Below are 23,898 nucleotides of genomic sequence, written 5' to 3'. Positions count from 1 at the left end.
ATTCCATTCCATTCCATTCCATTCCATTCCATTCCATTCCATTCCATTCCATTCCATTCCATTCCATTCCATGCTTTGCTATGCTATATTCTACTTCTGGACACTGTAATGAAAAACCCAACAAATTAGAAGATAATCTGTGAAAAAACAAAATCCCTCATAACTGACCGAACCATAAATCAGACTTACATGTCTGGGACTGGATCAAGTACCATCAGTGCCAGATTATTACATAAGAATATGTTAGTAATGTAGCAGCAGTCTAGTCTTTTAAGATGTGAAAGAGCGTTATCTAACCTCTCTGCAAAGTTCAGGAAGAGGAGCCATATGTCCAAATAATCATTTTCTTGCTGGTGTTTAACATGTCAGTTTTTTCAAGGGGCCTATTTCAAGTTAAAAAAAAAAAAAAAGGCGTGAAATGCATTTTGGTTTTTTTTTTCCTTTGGCAAAAGCAGCTCATTTTCAAGCTTGCAAGGAAACAAGAAAAACAAAATCAAATGTCAAGTAGATTTGCTCTTTGTTGTAATTAATACGCAAGCATTTGCTCGTAGATGGCCTGAAAACAAGTGTTGCCAGTTGTGGTGTTATTAAAAGTAGTTCTCAGGGCTTTAAAGCACCAAATGTCCAAGGAGTGAAAATCCCAGCTCCAACCAGTGGCCCTAGGCCAGTGTCCATCAGCAGAGGCTCTGACCACAAAGGAAGGACAGCGCGAAGCCTGATGGCTGAGGATGCGCCATGTGCTTGCAGCACCAGGCCCTACGTGCGATGAGACAACAAAGAAAGGTAGGACAGACTTCTTCAGAGCGGCAGGAGGTGAATGACTACCTGAAAATCAGGAAATTCCAAAGCCCCACGCTGCAGACTATATGCATGTTCAGTTTCTGGTAGAGGAAGCTACGTGAGATTTCTCTTTGAGTCAGAGCAATGTAGTGGATAAAAAGGCCCTGTCTAGCCAGGGGGATTTCCTGAGGCCATCACAGACCAGCTCCACACGCTGTTAAGAGGCTCGTTTTCATGAGAGTTCTTGTTGCATTTGTATCGCTGGCTCCAGGCCCCTAGAGCTTCAAGTGCCACATCACAGTGCTACAAGCCCAGTGCTGAATGCTTGGCACACGACCAGGCATCTTTCCGTCCCTCTCTCTGTTCCCTCAAGTCAGCAGGTGGGGCTCCAGGGCTCCATCTTGTTTTGATTTTTGTGTGGAATTTTTTCTCAAAGAAGGAAAAAATGGAGACAAAACTTCCCATTGAATATTTGCTGTTCTCCTTCCCCTCATGTTGTTCTGTGGAGCTGTTTGGAGATAGAGAGAAAAAACACGTTTTGTTTTGGTTTTTTTTTCCCCCTTCATCAAAGGAGCTTGGTATTTTTCCTGAAATGGGATGCTGGAAACACTTCATCAGTGAGGGCTACTGGCCTGAGATCTGCTCATCTTCACATCAGGATGCATCAGTAGCAATTTCAGTGATGTCACCAGGAGTGCTCTGACAGAAGTCTCCCCTCGCCAGATGTGGGATCAGCCTAGCCGAGCCAAACTCTTCCACAGGACCAGCCAGGGCCCACACCCTGTGCCAGGTCACAGAATGGGTGAAAATGGATGCAGGGCAAAGAAAACATAAACCTCTACCAACTTTCCCTGTGAAATAATCATAAAAGTGTTGGAACTCAAATGCTGGAGGGAGGAACTAGGGGACAAAGCCAGCACCAGCAGAGAACCCTACCAACAAAAGTGTGTGATTCTGGCCAGGATAAGAGAGAACCAGGGCAACACATATTATTTTGTTACTTTCCCACATACTGATGTCCAATGTGTAATTCTCTGCTATCATCTAGGTCACTGCTGGATTTAGCCCTATGGGTTTGAACAATTAATTATTTTCAGCCATAGAACTATTCCATTTTCAAAACTGGTTTGAACAGTAGATTAGTTCTAGATTAAATAATTTAACTACAGATCAGTACTAGGTGTTTGTTCTACATTAAGTTGGCATATCATTGAGCAGATATTATTTTTAAACATTTCAATCTACTTAATAATTTATAATACTACATCATAAATTGGCTGAATAACCATCACCTTGGAACACTACAACCAACACCTCAAAATTTAATCCCTTCTCCAAAAAGCCTTGTTCAATCTTTTAAATGGTCAGCTACATGGAGAAAGGAAGGAATGTAACCAAAAAGACTAAGAAAAGAAAGCTCCTTACCTCTGTGAGCATAAACTCTCAGGTTGCTTGACCTTAAAATGCTATGTCTTGATTTCTCCATCTCTTTTTTACAGTGGTACCTAATTAATTGATTTCTATAAACACAATGCAGTTATTTATGTTTTTCAGCAAACAACTTCTCAGCAAATCTCTTGAAATGACCCTTAACTCAATGTGCTTAGGTATTCTGTTAAATCCAGACTCCTCCCATGCCTCAGTTTCCCCTACAGCTAATATTACCTCCATACTTCACAGAAATCCAGGGAAAGAGCTAAGTCATTAACAATCACTTAGTAACTGCAAATCCTTGGGCAGAAAATCTTGGAGAATGCCTTAACATTAGATACAATTGAGGATAATGGAGGCAGAAGAGGCACAGTGCTCACACCAAGTTTTGGGGTTCATGATATCAGAACCAAAAAGATCAGAAATCAGTTTTGCACAGAGCAGCAGCATCTGAGGATGAGTTAGGCTCTACTTTCAGGGGAGAGAGAAGGGCTACAGGCTGCTCCCTCCCATGCCATTTCTCATTCACAGTGAGAAGGGCAGGCTGCTTCTGCTCTGCTGGAAACAGGGGCACCACACAGATACCTGCTTTCCAAAAGGAAATTCAAGAATGAGAAGAAGAGGTGGATGGAGAAGGGATGAAGGAAGGACATATTTTCAGTTTTCATCAAAATTTCAGAAGTGGAAAAATTACTTTCCAAAAAGGAGAATACTGGAGATACGTAAACTAAATGGGCTGCTCAAATGCCATATTTAAGATCAACAAATCGTATTATTGAGGGCTAGGAATGACCAATTTGGGTTACAGAAATGTGCAATTGGCCAGCTGCAATAAATATGGCTTTTACCTTCCAGCAGTGCTTAGGTGGGGACAAACCAAAATCAAGGCATTGGAGGCTAAGTTCTGAAAGAGAGCAGAGAAACTTGTCCTCTCTTTTATTATTATTATGAGGTCTGAAAGGCTGCAGGCAGAGGACTCATCCTTGGAAAAAGCCACAGTGTACATTATGGAAATAAACTGGAAGCACAGTTAAAGGTTAGCATGTCTTTTTCCCTCCAGTTGCCATTGATGTGAATGAAGCCCATTCTTGCACTGGCAAAGGGAAAGAAAAGATGAGTTAATGTCCCCCTCCCTTCTCTAAATTCTCAGATTTGATGACTAACAGGCTACCATATTTCACTAAGAAAAAGGCCTGGTTTTTACTTAAAAGCCCCAAAAGTACACAGAAAAAGTAATTTTCAAGGTCAGAGGGTTGTTTTGACATTTAAGAAATACTAAAACAGAATTTGGCTTTTAAATTTGTAAACCAGAACAACTTCCTGACCTGAGAGACAATCTGGCAAATTTCTAGCTGACCCCAGGCTCTTCAGACTAAACCAGAATTATCAGATATATTATATTGTCTAGGTGCACACCCCTGATTTTAAAACTAAACTTTGATCAGCCTTAAAAGAACACAGTTTCTAAGACCCTTTATAGCTGTAACACTCAGCCCTTGTAACTGAAGAGGCTTTCTTTAATAACTGCTTTGGTAGAATTTTTTTGCTTACTATTGGAGAATTCAATTGCTTAATATACACTAATAATAAAAATAAGGGAAATAGAAACATTTCAGCACACAGAACCCAAAAACCTCCTTTTATTTTACACCAAGCCTTTGATCCTCCCACCAATCCTGTTGCAATACAAACCAATTTCATTTAATGTTACATCTGACGAGCCAGACTTCTGGAGAAAGATTGCAAAACTCTGCTAAATCCCTGGGCAAGCTGTAAATGGGCTGAGGGGAAGGTTCACAAATTCACCAATAGCACGTACATGCAGGTGGACCACACAAACATAGGTAGCACAACCTTGCTGTGCCAGCTCAACTAAACTTTGGACATACATAGTACCAAAGGGTCTGACTGTTGCTTAAGATGTGTAAGAGATTGCATTGCTTCTCCTTGCAGCCTCTTTCTCTCACAACCCGTCCTGCCTGCCTCCCTGGCCACCTGTGCAAAGTGGGCTGTAAAATAGTAATTTTATTTTAAACAGAGGGGCTGTACTTTCTGCTTTGCCTCTCACACCAGAACAGCCAAACCTGTTTTGCTGTTTCAATTAGGCAAGAGAAATGAAACTTTTAATTGTGTTTTCCTGCTCCTTTTTTTTTTTTTCAGTGACAGTCTGAAAACTTTCAGCTAAAACTGGCTACACCTTAAGATGCAGTCCTGCAAAGGCAGCTGAGCTGAAGAACAAAAACCTGATGGAGTGGAGTGGGAGCAAAGAGAATGCTGTGAAGTTTCTGATGCTTCCTAAATGCATCCCATATGCACCCATGCTATTTAAATTATGCCAGTTCTTGTACGGACTATAATGGGAAATACTTTCTAACACTGTTTACTAGGCTTGTTTCTCCTACTTCAATCATAGTTAAAATGTAATTGTAATTAATGTTCTGGGGTTTTTATTGTTGTTGTTGTTGTTGTTTGGTTGTTTGTTTTTTTTTTAAGTTCTGTTCATAATAGTTAGCAGGAAAGCAGAGAATTTGTCAGCCTGCAATGCTGTTATATCCAACTGACCTGGGCATTACAGGATGTAACTTTTTCTCTAGGAAAGGATTTATCTTCAACAGACTACCCAACTTGCTGGCTTCTGCCTTTTGGTAGTTCTTGTCTTTTCTCTATGCAGGTATCTCAACATATTGTCCTCTAGCCAACAAATATTTAAAATTCATACAATCTAAAAGATGACTTAGAAAACAAGAAATGATGAGTTCTGACAAAAAGATCCCTGAACCTGGCACTTCCTGGTGCTTAGGATATTCACATACAAGAAGGAGCAATACGCATAACAACACAGCTCAGCATTTGAATTTTTTTAGGTACAAGAGTCTCAAAACCCTTAAACACAATAATGGAGAAGTTTTGTATCAGATAATTATTTGTGGAGCTGAGGAAGTGATACTGCTAAGCAAAATGAGAAGAGTGCCATTTCCTTCTAATGCCCAGTTAAAGGCTGACTTAGGCTGTAATTCTGGTTTTGGCAGGAGTACAAGGACAGCTTCTTGTGAGAGCCACTGCAACACTAGACAGCTCAAAGTGGAAATGATAAAGGGAAAACAAAACTGAGGCCCTTTGCGAGCAAAATGGTCAATACACAGGGCACAGCCAAAACCTTTGAAAAACTGAGAAAAGACTGATGACACCTGGTTTTGCCAAGGGAATCTGTGGAGTTAGGTGCTCCTACCTGGTAAACTCAAGTTTTAACTCATGTAAATTCATAGTTTAGGTGCAAACATTAAATCTAACCAGATCTAGGGCTACTGCAAATGTGCCTGCAAAGATTGCAATGTCTCATGATTACCATTTCTCAAGGAGCTCAGATCAGCTGTGCTGAGAAAATGAAATTATGTCCCACTGAAAATATCAATACCAAATTCTTAATCTGAGGTTGCTACTGGAAATCTGTATAATGCACAAGGCAGCAGTGAATCTTTGCTCCCAGAACTGGTGATTCTGCCAAGCTAAAAAAGTGAAAGCCATAAAAGCCTGTTTAATTGGGAAAGGAAGACAATGACACTCTTAACATTGACAAGGAGTGGGCTTGTTAGGTTAGAAAAGCATCTCTACAAAACCTCTGCTAATACCTGAACTTCAAGAGGAATGGTATTCTGGTGAGCTGGGTCATGGTTGACACCATGAAGATAAAATTGAGGTGCAACAACAGGACATCAAGTCATTTCTCCACTAACAGAAGGGAGTTTTACAGCTGGGGTTAAAGTGGACAGTTCATGTTCTTGGTCCTGCCAGCAAAACCACAAGCCCATATTGCTTTTACTACAAACAGATTTCCCTTCACCATACTGCACTTTTCTTCTTGCTGACTGCTCAGTGTGACCATCCAAAAACACTCCTATTTGTGTTATTTTTCACACACACCACCCTGAAAAAAAATTCAGTATGAAAGTAGAGCAGTTTCCTCCAATACAGTTCAACATCCAAACTAAGCAGCAGTAAAATCGTATTTGTTCAGTGACTGAGGTTTCAAACAGTAAAGTGATTGTTAAAGAGTTCTAGACTGAACCATGCACTGGAAAAGACCCCAGAAGAGGGTTCTGGTGACAGCTCTCTCACCTTGACGGTCCTCAAAAACAGGTGGAGAAGGAGGAGTGTATGCACACTTGAAATAGGGGTGATACTTGAATGCAGTCAAGCTTCACGATCGCAGTAGCCAGAATTTGGCAGACGTTGCCTTTGGGAATGAAGTGTGGAGACAGAAAGAAGGGAGCTGGGTACCTGAGCCCAGCCCATGTGTGTGAGAGAGACTCTTCACCTACAAGCTGGGTGTGCCTGAAGCGGGAGTCAGAGGGAGAGAGAAGCCAGGAGCTCCCTGATGCCAAGTGCGCTCCTGCAGTGCCAAGCTGAGCAATCTGAAGGCACGGGTGCTAAATGTGGTCTTCTCTTTCTGTGCAGACTCTGGCAAACCCTCTACCTTTCTCTATGTCTTTGTTTTCCTGTTTGAATATGAGGTATTCCAATGAAATATAAATATTAATATTTGATTAGCGCTCAGCCACAAAGCTTAGTTCCTTAAAGTCTAGTACAGATCTTTGAAATCCTTTAGAAACTATATAAATATGAATCCTTTTATTTTTATAGCATTACATTAATGACTGTACAGTGGAAATTGATGAATTAAATAATCTCTGTCTATATTTGCTCATACCTTTGTGAAACTGTTACCTTTTCAGCTGCTATTTCTCATGCCTTGTCTCAATCCAGAAATGTCATTTTTGGTAAAGTTTTGCAAAAACCCATTCAGCTGCTTTTGAGTCATCCAAGTATGTATAAAACAGTTTCCAGCTGTTAAGTTTTCCATAAGCCTTTTTTTCTCAAACATGCTTGTATAATTATAACACAGCTTTGTTTTAAAACATCAAACTTGACACGTACATAGTCCTGAAAGAGAAGTAGCAGCACCGACATGTTTGAAACCATTTGGTTTTGAAATAACAAGGTTTTTACCATATTAAAATATCTTTATTTTCCTAAATATTCTTCCAGAAACCGAGCTACACTTTTTTAACCGTAAGCAGGCAATTGTGTAAATGACCAGTGAAAAATGAAAGCAAAAAAAAAAGCAAAAGATACTCTTCTTGCAATCTGTGACTCAGCTGTAGCAGGAAGACTAGGGGACAGTTTTAATTACTGCATGTTTGCATTTTGGTATAGAAAGGCATCAAATCAGACTGGAGGTGATTCCTCACTTATATTCTGCCTAGATAAAAATGCACTGACTTGATACCAAGCCATGCAGAATCAGCCATTTCACAGAATCACAGACTGGGGTAGGTTGGAAGGGGCCACAATGGGTCACCTCATCCAGCCTCTCTGCTCATGCAGGGTCATCCCAGGGCACATGGCACAGGGTTGGGTCTAGATGGGGTTGGAATATCTCCAGTGAGGGAGACACTACCTCTCTGGACAACCTGTCCCAGTGCTCAGTCACCTGCATAGTAAAGAGTTTCTTCCTCATGTTCAGGTGGAACTTCTGTGCCTTCAATTTCTGCCCGTTGCCTCTTGCTCAGCACCACCGAGCAGAGCCTGGCTCCATCCCCTGACACGCTGCCTTCAGATACTGACAGACATTAATGAGATCCCCTCTCAGTCATCTCTTCTGGAGGTTGAGCCAGCCCAGCTCCCTCAGCCTTTCCTAAGAGGGATGCTCCAGCCCCCTAATCATCTTTGTCATTCTCTGCTGCACTGGCTGCAGGAATCCATATCCCTCCTGAAATAAGGAGCCCAGAGCTGGACAGAGCACTGCAGATGTGCCTCACTAGGGCTGAGCAGAGGGGCAGGATCACCTCCCTTAATCTCCTGGCAACTCTCTTCCTGATGCACCCCAGGATCTCATTCTTCCTGGCCACAAGGACAGACTGCTGTTGTTTTATATCTTTACAAGATTCCCCCTCAGCCACCTCTTCCCAAGGCTGAACAGGTCCAGGTCCCTCAGCCTTTCCACATAAGAGGGAAGCTCCAGCCCACTAATCATCTTTCAATCCCACTTCATTTAATCTGGAATATTTCAGGTTCTGATGTCTTAGGGGAGTAAGTGTTGGTTCTGAGAATAATAATGATGGCTGAAACAGCAGCTGTAGTCTGAGGGATTATTGGATTACATGGGTTTCACTCTCAGATCTGTTTTTTCATAGGACAATATAAAGGCATATGCAGCTTTTGTGCCTTGCATGAGCTACTGGCCTCAGCATGAACTCTTCTGTCAGACTGGAGGAATTCTTTCTAAAGATGAAAAAATAAAGTCACTGCATGTGTAGGTTTTTATATGGGTCTCAACTGCGATGATTTGTATAGACAAGAAGAGACTCTAGAGTTGTTTCCTATTCAAAGTAAATAGCAGTATCTCCTGCTCCTGCCCTTTCCTGGGACATATCCTCCTACCATGCAGGTGTGAGTCCACAGAAGCCACCAATGTCAGTGACATAACAGTGAATCTGAGAAGACAACCTGACTCATCTGGAAGCAAAAGATACAACCCTGGCAAATGTGTGTGTGTTGCATACACTGTTCCTTACTTTACACAATTTGTGCTTCTACCAGTACACCTATAAATCAATTGTATGTCCACTACTTGGAGAGGTTTCCTGAATGTGTTTCAAACCACATCTAACGCACAAATGGTGCTCAGCAAACAAACGTCGCTGGAATACAATTACAGGGAAAAAGCCTCAAGCAGCTCTTCTCTGTTGCCCTGTCTCCTGTCTGTACTGTCTGCCTTGGAAAGCCAAGGGATCACTAAGAGACCCTAGAGTAAGCGAGGGGAAGAGGCAAGGTTGCTCTGGGAGCCTTCACTCTAAATTTCCTGAGTTTAGGGAGATGAACATCGCAGTTGTCACACCCATTCGTGTACTTTTTCGTGCATGCAGAACATGGTCCAGGCAAGTGTGCTGCTGCTAAAGGAGAAGATGTTCTACTGGGTAAATAGGTGTCTGTGCACATTTTGGCTGCTCTAAGTTACATCACTCAGTTCTACTCAATGCTACTAGACTTTGAAACCCACCAGTATAACAATGAAGTGGAAAAAGCCACAGAAAAAGTCCAAACAAACTCCAAGTTACGCTGTATGCTCCAGTATTCTGAGTTTCAGTGCTGAGACAAAAGAAGAAGAGTTTGCCATTTTCTGGTTGTTAATAATCAAGAGATCTGCCAGACACATTCTTTGAGGGCTCTGTCTGTCTAGACCAGGTAGATGCTGAAATACACAAAGAGCTTCACACACAGAGAAAGAAAGAGTGTTCATGGACAATGATGCAGCGTTCTTAATTAAGATTTTCATTACTGATACATACATTAAGGTTTTTCTAATGCAAGTGCCCAAGCACTCTAATGTGCAGGTAGATGTCTCTGATTCTATCTCTAGAAACCCTTTTGCACATCATTGCAAACATTCACCAGCCAAGGCTCAAAATCAGCCCACCTGCCCTTTGCTGTAATGACAATGAAAAATAAAAAATGATGTTTTACTTGTCTGCCAGATGAGAACTTAGCTTTTTGCAGTCAAGAGAATGAATAGGCTTATGCAAGGCTGTACTACAGCATATTGAAACTGATTCTGATCTCACTTACACCTGTTTGATGTTGATGTAACATCAGGAGCTTCAATAGCATGAGTGCAGCAAATGTTGAAGGAAAAAATAATGGAAAAGACATGCAGGTAAATGGAAAATGGGATGAAACAAAACATGAGTTTGCCAAAGGTAGTTTGTAGTAGACAAACCTGATAACTTTCTTTGATAAGATAACTGATTATCCAGACAAAGGAAATGCAGTAAATTTAATTTATCAGTAGAGCATTTGATACAGTATCACAAGGGAAATTATGAGTTTAGATCAAGATTTGCAAAAGGACTGTAAGGTGGGCAACTGCTTACCTGAAGGGGAGATTGAGAAGTGGTGAAGAAAGAATTATTGGGCAAGCTGAAGGCTATATTTCCGCAATTGTTAAGTTAAATAAAATAGCTTTTTCTATCTGGTAAGATTTGGGTGGAGCAGCTAACATTTATTTGTAAGGCTCCTTAAGGGGAGGGGGCATAGATTAGGAAAAAGTGGGGGCACACTTAACAGTTATTAAGGATCAATCAATACCAATAAATTGCTCATTAACAATATTTAGTTCTCATCTACCTGTAATGTTCAAGTGTAATTTCTCTGTCTCCATCCTTTGGAATGTTCAGAGATGCTACAACTCTCTCAACACTTCACTTGTACAGTTTAATTAAATATCTAATTCAGTTTTGTGCTTTTAAAATATTCTTATTCCCAGAACAGGATGACCATTCATCTACAAAATCTTGCTGAATGCCTTTGAATGCTGAACCCTGCTTCCCAAGAAAATACTGCTGGAACAAGATGTGGAGGAGAAATACCTGGTGATCAGAAGCACTTACAAAAACATTGGTTCTCCCTGAACACACTACATGATTCTCTAAGTCAGTCAGGCTAGGACTGACACTTTGTACATTCCTGCAATAGGAAAAACAGGAGTGCCCACTAGCAGAGCAGCACAAGCCAGGATGGAAGGTGAAGACATTGCCACAGAAGTCACGGTATCAACGAGAGATTAAATTGCAGGTTCCACAACAAAAGATCTGCCAAACTGTTTTCAACAAGAAAAAACAGGATTTTTGACAATCTTCCCTGAGGCATGTCTCCGTCTGTAGGTATTTGAATGACTAGAATTGCTACCTTTCCATTAAAGATCACTGGAAGAGAAGCTGCATTTAGCCTTCTGTGGCAGAATTTAAGTATTTAATGTCATGACGGGACCATGTTAAGCATGCACAGACATTCATGCAAGAAATTTGCCCTAAACCCCAAAACGCAAAAAAAAATTAAATGCAAAAATTGAAAAACAGTGTCTGAAAAACTTTATTCTTCAGAGCTGGTTATATGCTGATCACACATAGTAGTTCTCCTTCACAACCTCCAGTGCATATTGCAGAGCATCCAGAATGTTACACATTATTTTTTGTCTTTTATGTAGAAGTGGGTTTACTGCAAAAATTGAAAAGCAATTAATCTCTTTTCAGACATCCAGGATAAATGAACACGGACAAATATGAAATTTAAATACACACCCAGATCCAAATGCTGCAACTGATCCTTACTTTGGTGATTGGGTGAGGCACGAATACTTCTAAATTGCATGCTATTTCAAGTTGGGATTTCAATTTTGTCCTTGAAAATTCAAGCTGTTTAAAGTATGCTCAAGAAGCTAAAACATTAGCAAACATCATTCAGAAAACTGATACTGCTATTCTATTAAACTTAAAACTCAGTACGGTGGAATGAGAGAGAGAGCAAGATCTATTCAGATCTAAAAGCATTTGCTTTCGGTGGTGCACAAAAATCTAATATTTTGGGCATGCAAACACATGAAATGAAAATATTAGCTGGGGGGCTGAATTTGTGAAGCATATGCAGCACGATATTATCCAAAATGATGGAAAGCTTCAGCAGTGAACAAGAACTTCAGAGGAAAGAATCATTATTTCTCAATATACTGTGATCTTTTATGTCTAAGAGTTCCCATTCCCATCAAAAGGCAATACAGCCTTCAGGAAGCACGGCCTGAAGACTACTCACATGTGTTTTGACATGTGCACCTGTGTAATGGCATACAGACGAAATACATGGCAGATGATTTGCTTCTTTTTTAAGTGGGAGTGGTGGAGAGGAGAAGGAGATGGAGGAAATCTTCTTACAAGCTCATTTTCCATCTAGTGTCTCACACAGAGGACATTCAGCATGAACATGGGCATGTGGGCAGGGATTTGGACCTCCCTGAGTGTTCATGTCTTGGTGCCAGCTTCAAAAGACATATCTACGATGTCTTGATCAAAAGGTGACTTTTGGGAAACATCCTATTTCTGGATGTTATGTTTTATAACAACCACTCCTCCAGCACAAAATGTTCTTGGTACCATTTTTACCCTATATCTGGTGAATATATTTGATGGAGGCAGATACACAACATGATACTAAAGCAGGATGCACCAAAGAGGATTTCTGCACTTAGGAGAAGGACTCACAATAAAGCTCAGAAAAGAAAAAGACATTTGGTGATACAGCTGTAGAATAGCAATGTGCTTGCCAAAGCTGGAAGATAATTTACCATAACTACAAAGGGAATATTCTGAAAAACTCTGCCACACTCTAGTTGTTACCATTTTGAACAGTGATTTTGACCTAACAAACTGGTCTGTCTTAATATTTTGATGGTTGGCATTCAAACTGCTGTAGGAAATGCTGCTACTGCTTTGGAAAGGTGGTCTTTTCCATCCAAATATATTAAATTATGCCAGTGTGGGGTAAAAGTGAATTGAACAACTCCATTTTCTCTCCGTCTCCTTCTTTTTTCTAGTTAAACCTAAAATATTATGCTCTTACAACTGTCTAGTTAAAGTAATTTTTTTTCTTCTGTTGTACTCTGTAATATTTTAAAAAAAGCTAACACTCAATACATTATATTACACTAAGTAAAGGAAAAATAACTCAGAACAAAGAGATTGCTGGTATGCATAATGGCAGAAAGGTGTGACATTTTCAGCTGTCATGCTGGCCAATCTTGAGTTCAATCTCATCCAGCACCAGTGGATATATTGTAGGTATTGCAATTAGAAGGCAGGTTGCACACACGCCTCTATTGTAATCCACACATCAACTTCACAGCTACGTGCAGCCTTTATTACTTGCTAAACAATTTGAATGTCAACACTTAAACCAATGCTTGAATGAAAAACTGGGTCCAAAGTTTCCCCTTTTTTGTAAATCTGGCTACGTCTTGAGTTTTCTGGATATCTGGTCTGTATTTATGTCAGACGCTTTAAAACAAACCTGTGAACTTTGACAGATTTGTTTTAAATAATGAGGGTTTTTTTTCCATGCAAGTCTATTTGTTAAGTTTATTTGATATTTTATTTGTTTATTTGATGGCTACATCTTCAGATAAAGAATAAATCTTAAAATTGTGGCATTGCTCAAGAACATTCTTCCCAAGGTGTACTCTCAGTTATACAGTTTCATTTCCATGAATACACCAGAGTAGAATTTCAGCTTGGCTGCCATTTTGAGGCTGTTTCACCATTTCTCTCATTTGCCTCTGCCCGTGTTGTTTTCTTTTTTGGAACATTCCCTTCCTTCAGGAGACACATAATAGCTGAGAAAAGAATATTCCTTTCCTGTCTCAGACTGCTGTTGAGGTGACCATTTCCTTCCTAAACCTCCTTATTTTCAGAAGCAGATCAACTGATTCTTCTGGATAATTTGCATGCCTATTTATTACATTAATTATGATAATTCTTGAAAAATGCTAACTCTTGAAAGCTGTTGTAAACATAAGGCTTATTACATGTAGACTTTTTTGGCATTTTGCAAATGTTCATTTCTGATTCATGAATAAGCTTGACCTGGAGGTTATTATCCTCTTCTCAAGTAAGGGAGAGCTTCTTAAGAAACCTGAGAAAAGATGCCTCCTCCCTGTTCCTGATGTAGCAATCACTGCTGTTGCTCCTCATCTGCACAACACCACTAAGCACAGAACCAGAAAGGGATTCAGAGGGGGCCAGTTCGTTGTTATTCAATGATAATGGTTCAGAGTGGCAACAGATGACAGTTTGGTGGCGAACAAGTACCAAAGCGGGGACACATACATAGATATGAAAGACTATTTGAGCATCATCACGTCTGACAAAGTCAGTAAGGATTCTCAGAAACTGGTTACTGGCAGGCTGGAATACTGCTGGGTGTCTTTTGACATACAAATCACTGACCATATGATGGATGGTTCTCATAACTATGATGAGATCAGTAAGATGCCTCTCAGCTTCCCTTAGGTCATCATTACTTGACCAAATACATCTTCATGAAGCCAAGGAATAAATGACACTTTTTGCACTTTTTTCCTTCTTTTTTTTTTTTACTTTTATTTTTTTCTTTCCTTTTTTAAAACTAGGATGTCAAGTAACAAGAATTAGAATCAGTGCTCAGGAATGATGCTGGAGCTCAGTACAACCTGGTTACATTGGAAATCTATTTAAATAAGATAGACAGATATCCATGGAATTAGGTTAACGTGTCCTGAGACTTCCTTGTATCTGGATGACTTTGGTGCACTTCTGATTTGCACTTACCAACACCAACAGCAGATAACCTTTCAATATTTTATGGGCTCCATCTGAACAGGTAGTTCTCTGGAAGTTAAGGAAGTGTCCTGCTATAACTATTTATCCTAGTGTAGCTATCTCTCCTTCTGTAAAGCACCTTAGTCATGTCGATACTGCTACAGAAGACCTCTTCCATGAAAAGTATGATTTTGACAAAGAACCTGTGTCTCTCAAAGTCCTGAGCACATTCCAGGGGAGCAGAGATCAACTGTATTCCTCTTAAGTGGGAATATAGTTTGGGGCAGAGATCTATGAAATCCTTCCACCTCCAAAGCCCTGATGCCATATAATTAGGTAGACATGTGTGTATCATCTGGGAGAAGGATGAAGACTGATTCATCAGGAAGTTGTGGGAAGGGATATGAAAAGAGAGCCCAGTGCTGGACACTGAGATAGAGGGCAGAACAAATCAGTTATCTAGATCAGAAACATGCTTGTCAGGTACCATTAACAGCTTCTAGTGTAAAAATGTCCCATTTACACTTTTTCTGTTACCAAAAAGAACCAAGACTATCTATGGCCTGAAGTACCAGCCTTCCACAGAGAAAGGGAAGAGCCAGTACAGAACAAGACATGCCTGAAATATAGTAGGGCTCCTATGGAGCTTGTTCATTTAGGAATGGAGGAGCACCAAGAAGCCCTTCTTAGTTGTGGAATAAGCCTGACTTAAAGAAGCAAGAGAACATGTGATTCTAATCCTACATGTCAAGAAACAAATGCAGACAGATGAAAAACAACAAATCCATTGGCACACAACAAAGCACTGTCGAAGAGGGATTTCAGCTTCAGGTTTCCACATACCTACCTACCCATCATGAAGCCAGCTTGCTGCTTCCACCTAACTGCCTTGCCTTGCCCTGCAGAGGTAGAACAATGTTAAACTGGTGCCTTCGTGCAAATGTTGAAGGCACATGGTGTCTGTCAGAGACATAAATGGTTTTGCCACTGCTGTGGGAAGTGTTAACAGAAGCGGTGTTAACGCTTCCCATCCCTGAGTATCATTAATGCTTTTTATTGATATTATGAACTTCTGCAACAAAAGTAATAGGATTTGTCAGGGGCTGTTATAAACTGCTCCTGCTGGATAAATACATAATACATGATGGCAAAGGTCCGATGGGCCTTTAATCAATTGCCTTTCTGAGTCAAATAAATGTCACGTTAGACATAAGCCGTGTTGCATTCTGTGGGCGCCTCTGCTCCCCTCATCTCGCAGGCCTGACACCGCCACAGGCAGCTATGGACATGCATAGGCTCCTACTTATTTGTAGCAAATATATCAGAGCAAAACTGGAGCAGCATGCTGTAAATTACAGATTTGGGACACCTTATAATGAAAGGCAAAGGAGAAGGGAAAGAAATATGGGGACACCATAGGCATAATAGGTCAACTCAAATACGTCTTTTCCTTGGGAGCTAGCATTGTCATACCACCTTTTGCAGCCACTGCAGCAAATCTCATCTTTTTGCCCACAGGGTGGGGAAGAAGGCACCATGCCATTTCCTTCTGCACTGCAAAAGTAGTGGGTCAACTTTAAATGTTAAAGCCACATATTTTAGGTCTAGTATTGGGAAATGAAAGCTCTTTTGTGGTTTCAGCAAGCACCTTGAAAAAATTACTGATGCCCATTTTGCATTCCTTTAAAGAAATTCCAACAATTAAAACACAACTTGAACATAAATTTACAGATTTGCAGGTTTAATTCCTCTCCCTAATTCCTCTCCTAATATGAAAGAGCTATTTCTCTTACTGTGATTTTTTTTTTTTTTAATTCCAGGCAGCACTTTAACAGTCATCTACTTTTCTCTCTGAACAGGTAGGAAACATGAATTTAAATTGCAAAGTGGAGATCTGAAGTAACACAAAGTCCAGGTATATTCGGACATGGAGTTCTAAACCTAAATTTAAAAGTCCTCATTATTTTTGGCATTCGCTAAATAGCTTCAGCTTGGACATCCCAAAACAGTGGCTTAAAATACTGGTGGACATTTGGAAAACTTTGGTCTGTCTTTACTTAACTATAGTAAATATTATGAAGTGGTAGTGCTATATTTCCCTTTATATTTCAACAAGAAGAGTCATTGTTTCGAAAGCACAGATTCCACTGCCAATATGTATGAAGGAATCCCAGAAAAATGTGAGTTTTTGTTCCAAATGCGCAAAACTGTCGTGTGTCAGAACCTAACAAAATTAAAACTCAAGTGATAACAAACAAACACTCCCAAAGGCTCCATCCCTTATTCCCCCCACAAAAAGAAAAAGAACAAAACTTAAACCATGAAAAAAATTAATTCTTCCTGTTCTGGGTCTTGAAAACACAATTATCTGGATAAACATAATAATTTCTTCAGTTAAAAAGGTCAGCGAATCACCAACCTACAAAGCAGCAACCAAACTCAAATGAATGTGACTAGGTGAGAAAAGAATCCTGCATAACACCTTCCAAAGAAATCACTGACAGATTTTTAATCCTGATACTACTGAATGTCAATGAGAATACAGCACATTTAATCTACTCAGATAAGAAGAGCAGCTCAGAGAGCAGCCAGGACTGGGTAAGAAAGGGTCCCACACCACAGGGTCAAACTTCAGCGTGGACAGGTTGCAATGCTAGTTGACTGTTTTCTGCACTTGCTTTGCACTTGCACAGCATGGAATACTTTATATTTCATCCTGAACTAGCACACAACAGCACAATGTCCATCAGAACAAGCATACCCCCACATATAAACAGAAATCTTCCATATTGTTATCCAGAAATGCACATATAAATTCCAGATCAATCAATCAATCATACAATGTCACTGAACTAAAATCTGAGTCCCATAAAGTGACACTACTAGTGAAATCTTGGACTGCATTAGAATAAAAATTCAGTATTGAGTCCTGTGGCCATGGGAAGCAACAGAGGCCCCAGGCTGACTTTGATGGAACTTGAAGAAAAGGCACAACTTATATCAATGAAAAGTAAAAAAATGTTATAAATACTCACACAAGAGACACGGAAAGGTTCCTCCAGAGAAAGGCCACAAACTGATTGTGAGTGATCTGAGGAGAAAAGAGAGAAAGGAAAAAGGAAATCAAATTGTTAATAAATACACTAAATGATACCAATGTAATAATATAAAACAAGGATCAAGGAGACTTGCAGATGGTGGCAATTCCCACAGGAGAGGGAAAAAAACCCCTTTTAAACTCACAAACAACATCGATCTTGGAAGATTTGAAACTACCTGACCCCAGAACTATGTAGCTGAGAAAAACTGGTAGTGGCTGAGAAGCTTTTCAGTCCTGGGATCATTCCAGGCCAGCAGAGACTAAATATCCTCTGGTGGCTGTTCAACAGGCTCCGTGAAATAGGCTTGTGGCTCCTATGGACAAATGCTCTTATCACAAGAACACTGCCAGATTTGAAAGGCATCCTTCTTAGCAGTCATGCCAGATGATACAGGACTCTGAAACAGAACTCGCCTTCTTCATCCTGACCTTCACAGAAGAGGGGTTAGGCTTATTATTAGGGCTGAGAATGCTTACATTACAGCTGATAGCTGCACAGAAAAATTGTGTTGTCTTAGTTCCTTCTGTCAACACAGTATCTTTTGGACTTGATTGATTTGTTACCCTGAGACCCCTAAGAAAAAATGACTGCATGAAAGTGGAACGGCTAAAGGTTTGCAAACTTCTGGTAGACTGCAGGTCTACTATGGTGATTCTAAGCTTTATTGCCAACATATTTATTTCCATATTTATTTCCAAAACATAATAACCTGGGATGAAGCAATAAACAAAATTAATCAAAGCCTGATGCTCTGAATTGTAACAAGAAGACACACTCCTGTTGGACACAGAAAACAAAGGCAGATGCTCCCCAAATGTTCAAAGCTACAAATCAGTCCTGTCTCCCCTTCCCTTTGCCAAGCTGAAAAAATTTTGGGTAGTGAGGCCAGACAGTGCTCTCCAGAAGATTGTTATCAGGGGAGCAGGAGCACAGCACAAAACGACCATGGGATCCATGTGGTATACTCCAGTACTTAAGACATGGCCCTCAGCTTCTGCTTCCTGTCTAGTTACGGGGTGAGATTAGCTCTGTCATTCCTCAAAGCAATTAAAAAAACTCACAGAAATATAAACCTGAGTTAAGAGAGTGAAGGGAAAGAGAGGAGCTGTCACAGGAGAGAGAGAGAGAGAGAGAGAGAGAGGGAAGGCAGGCAGAAAATCTGTTCAGAGTTGTAGCTACTATTTGTGGGAATTATGGTCCTGGTAGAGGAGAGTGGGAGAGAAAGCATTTGTACAAATCCAGTGCTTGGTTTGCAAGGGAGGTGGAGGAAATACAGCAGAGACAATCCTAAAAACTGTCAGGGCAGGAAACAAGATGCTAACAGCATCTTTTGGACAGGTCACCCACAGAGGCCCTTTTAACAGCAAATTTCTCTTTAAAGGAGCTGACTGCTCCCACATGTAAGGAAGATTTGCATGAGACAGAAGACAGGATGGATTCTGCCCAGACTGAAAAGCTGAAATGACATAAAATGAAAGGAAGGGCAAGATCAAGCTGGTGGAGACAAGGTCACTATCTTGCTTTCAAGAATCCATTATTCTAATGAACTGTAACAGGGAAATTCTCCTGGTGGAGAAAAATCTCCTTTCCTAAGCATGTAACCCTTATTTTCCTCTTACATTTCTCCTGAAGACTTAACCACGGAAGTCTATGGACTCATCTGTAATAGATGACAGTGAAGCACTGTTAGGGGCTGGTAGCTGAGTAGTATTTCTTTCAGAGTTTTGGGCAGATGGGACAGTGAGCTGCAAACCAGGGAAGAACCTGTGACAAGGGGTCTGAGCCAAAGAATATGCCTTGGAGTCCCAGAGTTGAAAAAAAAAAAGGGAAATAAAAAGTGAAAAAAAAATGAAAAAAAAAGTAAAAAAAAAGTGGGAGGCATCCAGTTTGGGGAAAAGAAAACAAAACACAGAATGGAAAATTTTAGGCTGAGGTTAGAGTTTGGCTCTGTTATAAGCAACATAAAACAAGGTCTCTTAAGGGAAAGCATAAAGCAATTTTGACAACACATATGCCAAAGAATTCTACAAATTATGGCCTGAGATTCTGGAGATGCTGACTAATGACTTACACCAACATTACCAACAAATTTGCTCTAAGAAGTGTACAAGATTGTCCTGTCTAATTAAAACTGTATGGTGATTATAGACAGGCACAATATACTAGAAGCTGCAAACTAGAATCTGGCAAAATCACCAGAACTGAAACACCGTGCTTTTTAAAATTATTGCAATTGGTCTGGACACTTGATTACCAGTTTTGTTCAAAAGAAAATATATGAAAACAAAACTTTCCCTGTAAAGTACTGGAAAAACAAGATGTGTCTGAGGAAGCTATGATTCATTCCAGGTTAGATAACTGCAGAACACGTATGCGGGAGAGAAATGGGCCAAATCCTGTTCTCACTGCCCTGTGCAATCATGCTGACTTAATTGAAACCATGAGCAGAACCCAAACCATTAAAATGCTGGGGTGAAACTTCTTATCATATGGCACTGTTGGTCACTAGAGACATTTAACCTAATTACATTAGATTAACACAGTAGATTTCTTCAAGATATATTATTATGTAACAACATAAGAAAATGAAGTTGAAGCAAGTTGGCCAGTTTCCCCATGTCTCTATGTTATAAACAGAATAGTTATTTGTCTCTTTATGTCACTTGTTTTCAACTCACTATGGCTCTGTTTGGGGGAAGGGACAAATGGAACCCACTGATCCTTTTCTTTATATTGAATTCCTAGTGTTAATTAATCATTATTATTTGGAAGATGTTTTGGCCATTGAACAGAATAGCCAAGGGCTAATCTTAAACCTGTCCTTCCTTCATTGTGGTCAGATTTTTTTCCTTTTCTCTTTCTTTGCTACATAAATAAATTCCATTTAAATCACAAAGACACAGAGATGAGTAAGGTCTACATGTTAAGGCTATTTGGAAATCTAGTCCCCCCAAGTTTAATGAGAATAAGGTTCCTAAACACTGAAGAATTTCTATTTATGAGAAGTTAAGATGGTGAAAAACAGTGGTATGAGTTACATCATATAAGCAGATAATAGATTTATGACGCTAAGTACGATTTTCAAAAGTGACTAAGGCATTCATGTTGAAGTCCATTGGAAGTCAGTAAAATTTTGGCTGTAAACATGATGAGACCTTTGTTAGCTTAAACATTGCTTCTTTCCAGCAACACTGACATCTTAGGTGCCAAAGTAATTTCTGCAATTGATGTTCAGTTGCTTCTTACAGTTTATTTGCTAAGTGGCTTCAGTTAACCTGCATCAAGTGCCTTCTTAGCAGTAAATTGGGACAGCGATTCTGCTCCATTTTTGCAAAGTGATTTAGGATCTCTCTGATGTAATGCACTACACCAAGGTGAGCAATGCTAGTCCTTTAGCCACAGACTGGGAAGAAGCAGGCTTGAAGGACTGACAACAAATTTAGATAATCCTAAAATGGCTGTTCTTGCCTCAAAGCATTTTCACCCTTTACTGATATGGAACCAGGGATGGACACAGCTTTATCTTGCGTAATATACTTGGTGAATTTGATCTAAGATCCAGAGTTTTTCCTCTCCTCCCCTTCTGGGTGCACTACATCTACTCAGTATGAAAACTAAAATTTAATCCCAGTGGAAAATAAAAAATATCCTTTACTAGAGAATTCCTCAGTTCAGAGGGGGCCAAATGGAGCCAGTGCCATGCTGGGGGAAAAGAGCAGACTGGACTGAAATTCAGCAGAGCCCTTTAAATTATCTGAGGGGGGCAAAGAGACTGTGCTGCATCTCTGACACAGCAGAGACAGATTACAGCAATATTAAATTGAGGATTTTAGTGGATATAATTGTTGTTTTTATATATTAATGAATAACAATAATACGTGATTCTGAACTGAATACCAGGTTTGACATTTAATCTGAGTGCTTATACCATCCATAAATGTTCATAAACGTCACACGACCCCTACCCTTTGATTGAATTACAATCTAGTATGCAATTTAGGAAACACGGATTAATCTACATAGATTTATATTTCTGCAGGTTACACAGTTATTTGCTGATTTATACCCTTTCCCCCTAAGTGTCCTTTCCATCGAGAATCCAGGAACATACATGCAAATCTTTAATAGGAAAGCAGCTCAAAATCTGGTGACTAGCAGCAGATGGAAACTTGGTTCAGTGAAATCTATACTAATTATCATCTGCTTTTTGAAGTCACCTCTGCTAATGGCCAGCAAAATCTTAGTCCCTGTGATATCTTCTATTACCTTCACATTACTTGTTACTACAGCCAGCAATCACCTAACATGTTTCTTGGCAAGGCTGTGCAATTAAATCGCCTTTCAATCAGCTTGCTGAGGAATCCAGAGATGGAAACTGCTTTAATATTAGGAGTTAATTACAAGAATGAGGAGGAAGGCAGTCAAATGTTATGTTAGCACACCAGAAATATGACAACACCTTAGCCACAGATGTCACACGCAAGGTAAGGGGCCACATCAGGAAAAACAATGTGGCAACATACAGAGGAAAATGACCTTCAAGTTCTCCCTTTTTTTTAAAATATTTTTTTCTCCCTGTGGTCATGCTGCTTGAAGTGACCACCTCCTTTAGCAGTCAAAATATCTGGAATTTCAGTGACCTGTATTAACAGGCTTCACTGCACAATGGTGTCTGCTTGGGGACTGATAATGACACCCACTCAAGCAGTGTGTCACAGCACAGACATGGTCCAAAAGGCACATCAGAGAAAAAGCAGTCCAGCAGATCCTGACCCATGCACAAGCCCAATCCTGCTCCTTCTGAAATCCAGCAAGTCTTTGCAAAGGGCTAACAGGGCACATTCCTTTCCTTCCTCTGCATCTTCACCTCTGTGTCCTACCAGAAGAGGAAGCTCCACAGCCCAGCCCTTGGCCTCATGGACTCCCTAATTCACACAAGACTGAGGAGAAGGGCTGCCTACTCTGTCTAATAAGACAAGAAATGAACATCACTCAGTTGAGCTAGTGCTTGGAAAGGGATGAACTGAGGAGATGGTTTTGCATCTGACAGCTTGTTGCAGGGAGAGAGAAAGATCCTATGGGAGAGAGCACTGCAAACACAGCTTGAGAGCCAGTTATATGGCCATGTATAAACCCTTAGTCTGCAATCAAAATAAAATGATCTTTAGGAAGAAATGATCTTTAGGAAAGAACAAGAAGTTCTTCTGTGTACATTAGAATTAACACGTCTGTATGTGTTGCCGCACGTATATGTATTTTCATTATGTATTATGAAAAAAATTTTAAAAAAATCTACTTAACTACAGCTGCATATGCTCTTTTTAATGAAACAAACAGCCAAACTGTGGTTCTGTAAAGACTTTACAACAATTTTGAATCAAAACTTATTGACAATATTTCCATCACTCATTTTCCAAAGACACAGTTTGTTTAGAAGATATAGTCCACCAAAGATAATAGAAAAGGTAACTGACTGTTTCCTCTCTCAAATTTGTCTTAATTTAAGTCTACCTTAGCACATACTGTAAAGGAACTATGACACAGCTCATGCTTGCATTTTCTTTCACTAATGTATTTAATGTCAATAGTGTATTTAATATCATTGTTAAATTTGGGCTGTTAAGTGAAGTAAAAGGAGACTTCTTAATTTTATCTTGTAATTAAAACTGGTTAAAATTTTACATCTGTCTTTTTCATATAGAGAAATATGTAATGGGAAAAGTAGACTTTAAATGAGCATTACACATTCACACACACAAAAATGCTTTTATAAACCAGAAAACTTCACAGACCCACGACTAGAAAACACAAAAGACAAATCTTGATGGAATAGATTTTTCAGCACACTCTGCTTGCCAGGAAGGCTGGATAATATGTTTTGATAAAACAAAAGAAATTAATCTAATCAAAATTTGGACTTTCATGTATATGTAAGCTAATTCAAAAAGACATCAAGCTGACTCATTCCACAGGTAACTCAGCCCAAAATAAGTTCTAACAGCTGTTCTCAGTGAAAACAATGAGACTGATGAAATAAGAACAGTAATCTCTTGCATCTGCAAACTGAACTCTAATTAACATCCATTGGAGGTCTCTTGCTCCCTAAGAAGAACTTCAGTCAAGGAAAGTCTATACAAAGCATCTTGGCAGAAAACATATTTAAAAGAAGAGCAGGAGAGTTCTCTGGAAGCAACAACACATTACAGCTTCAGCAGCAGTTGCTTTAAGGGGCTCAGGGTGAGGGCAAAGCTAGAAAAAGTGAAGAAAAAGAAAGGTTAAATATATTCTTCACTTTCCAACTTCACAGCTCTGGTGGCAGCTGCTGCCTGCTCCTGTCTGTGATCTTTCCCAGAATCCTGATGCCCTTCTCCCTCACTGTGTGGCTGTGTGTGCTCCCATCAAGA

At 39.9% G+C, this 23,898-nt stretch overlaps 1 non-coding gene across 1 annotated transcript in view; it reads right to left on the bottom strand.

Annotated features, from left to right (window-relative positions):
• Window positions 1-23,898, bottom strand: part of LOC107206155 — a 416,470-nt gene that overhangs the window by 70,424 nt on the left and 322,148 nt on the right. The window contains exon 7 of the transcript XR_001522283.2: window positions 17,429-17,484. This is a non-coding gene — a transcript (uncharacterized LOC107206155). The remainder of the gene's footprint in view (window positions 1-17,428; window positions 17,485-23,898) is intronic.

This window comes from Parus major, chromosome 1, assembly GCF_001522545.3.
Source record: "Parus major isolate Abel chromosome 1, Parus_major1.1, whole genome shotgun sequence".
Lineage (NCBI taxonomy): Eukaryota > Metazoa > Chordata > Aves > Passeriformes > Paridae > Parus > Parus major.
This window is presented reverse-complemented; position numbering and strand designations above follow the sequence as displayed.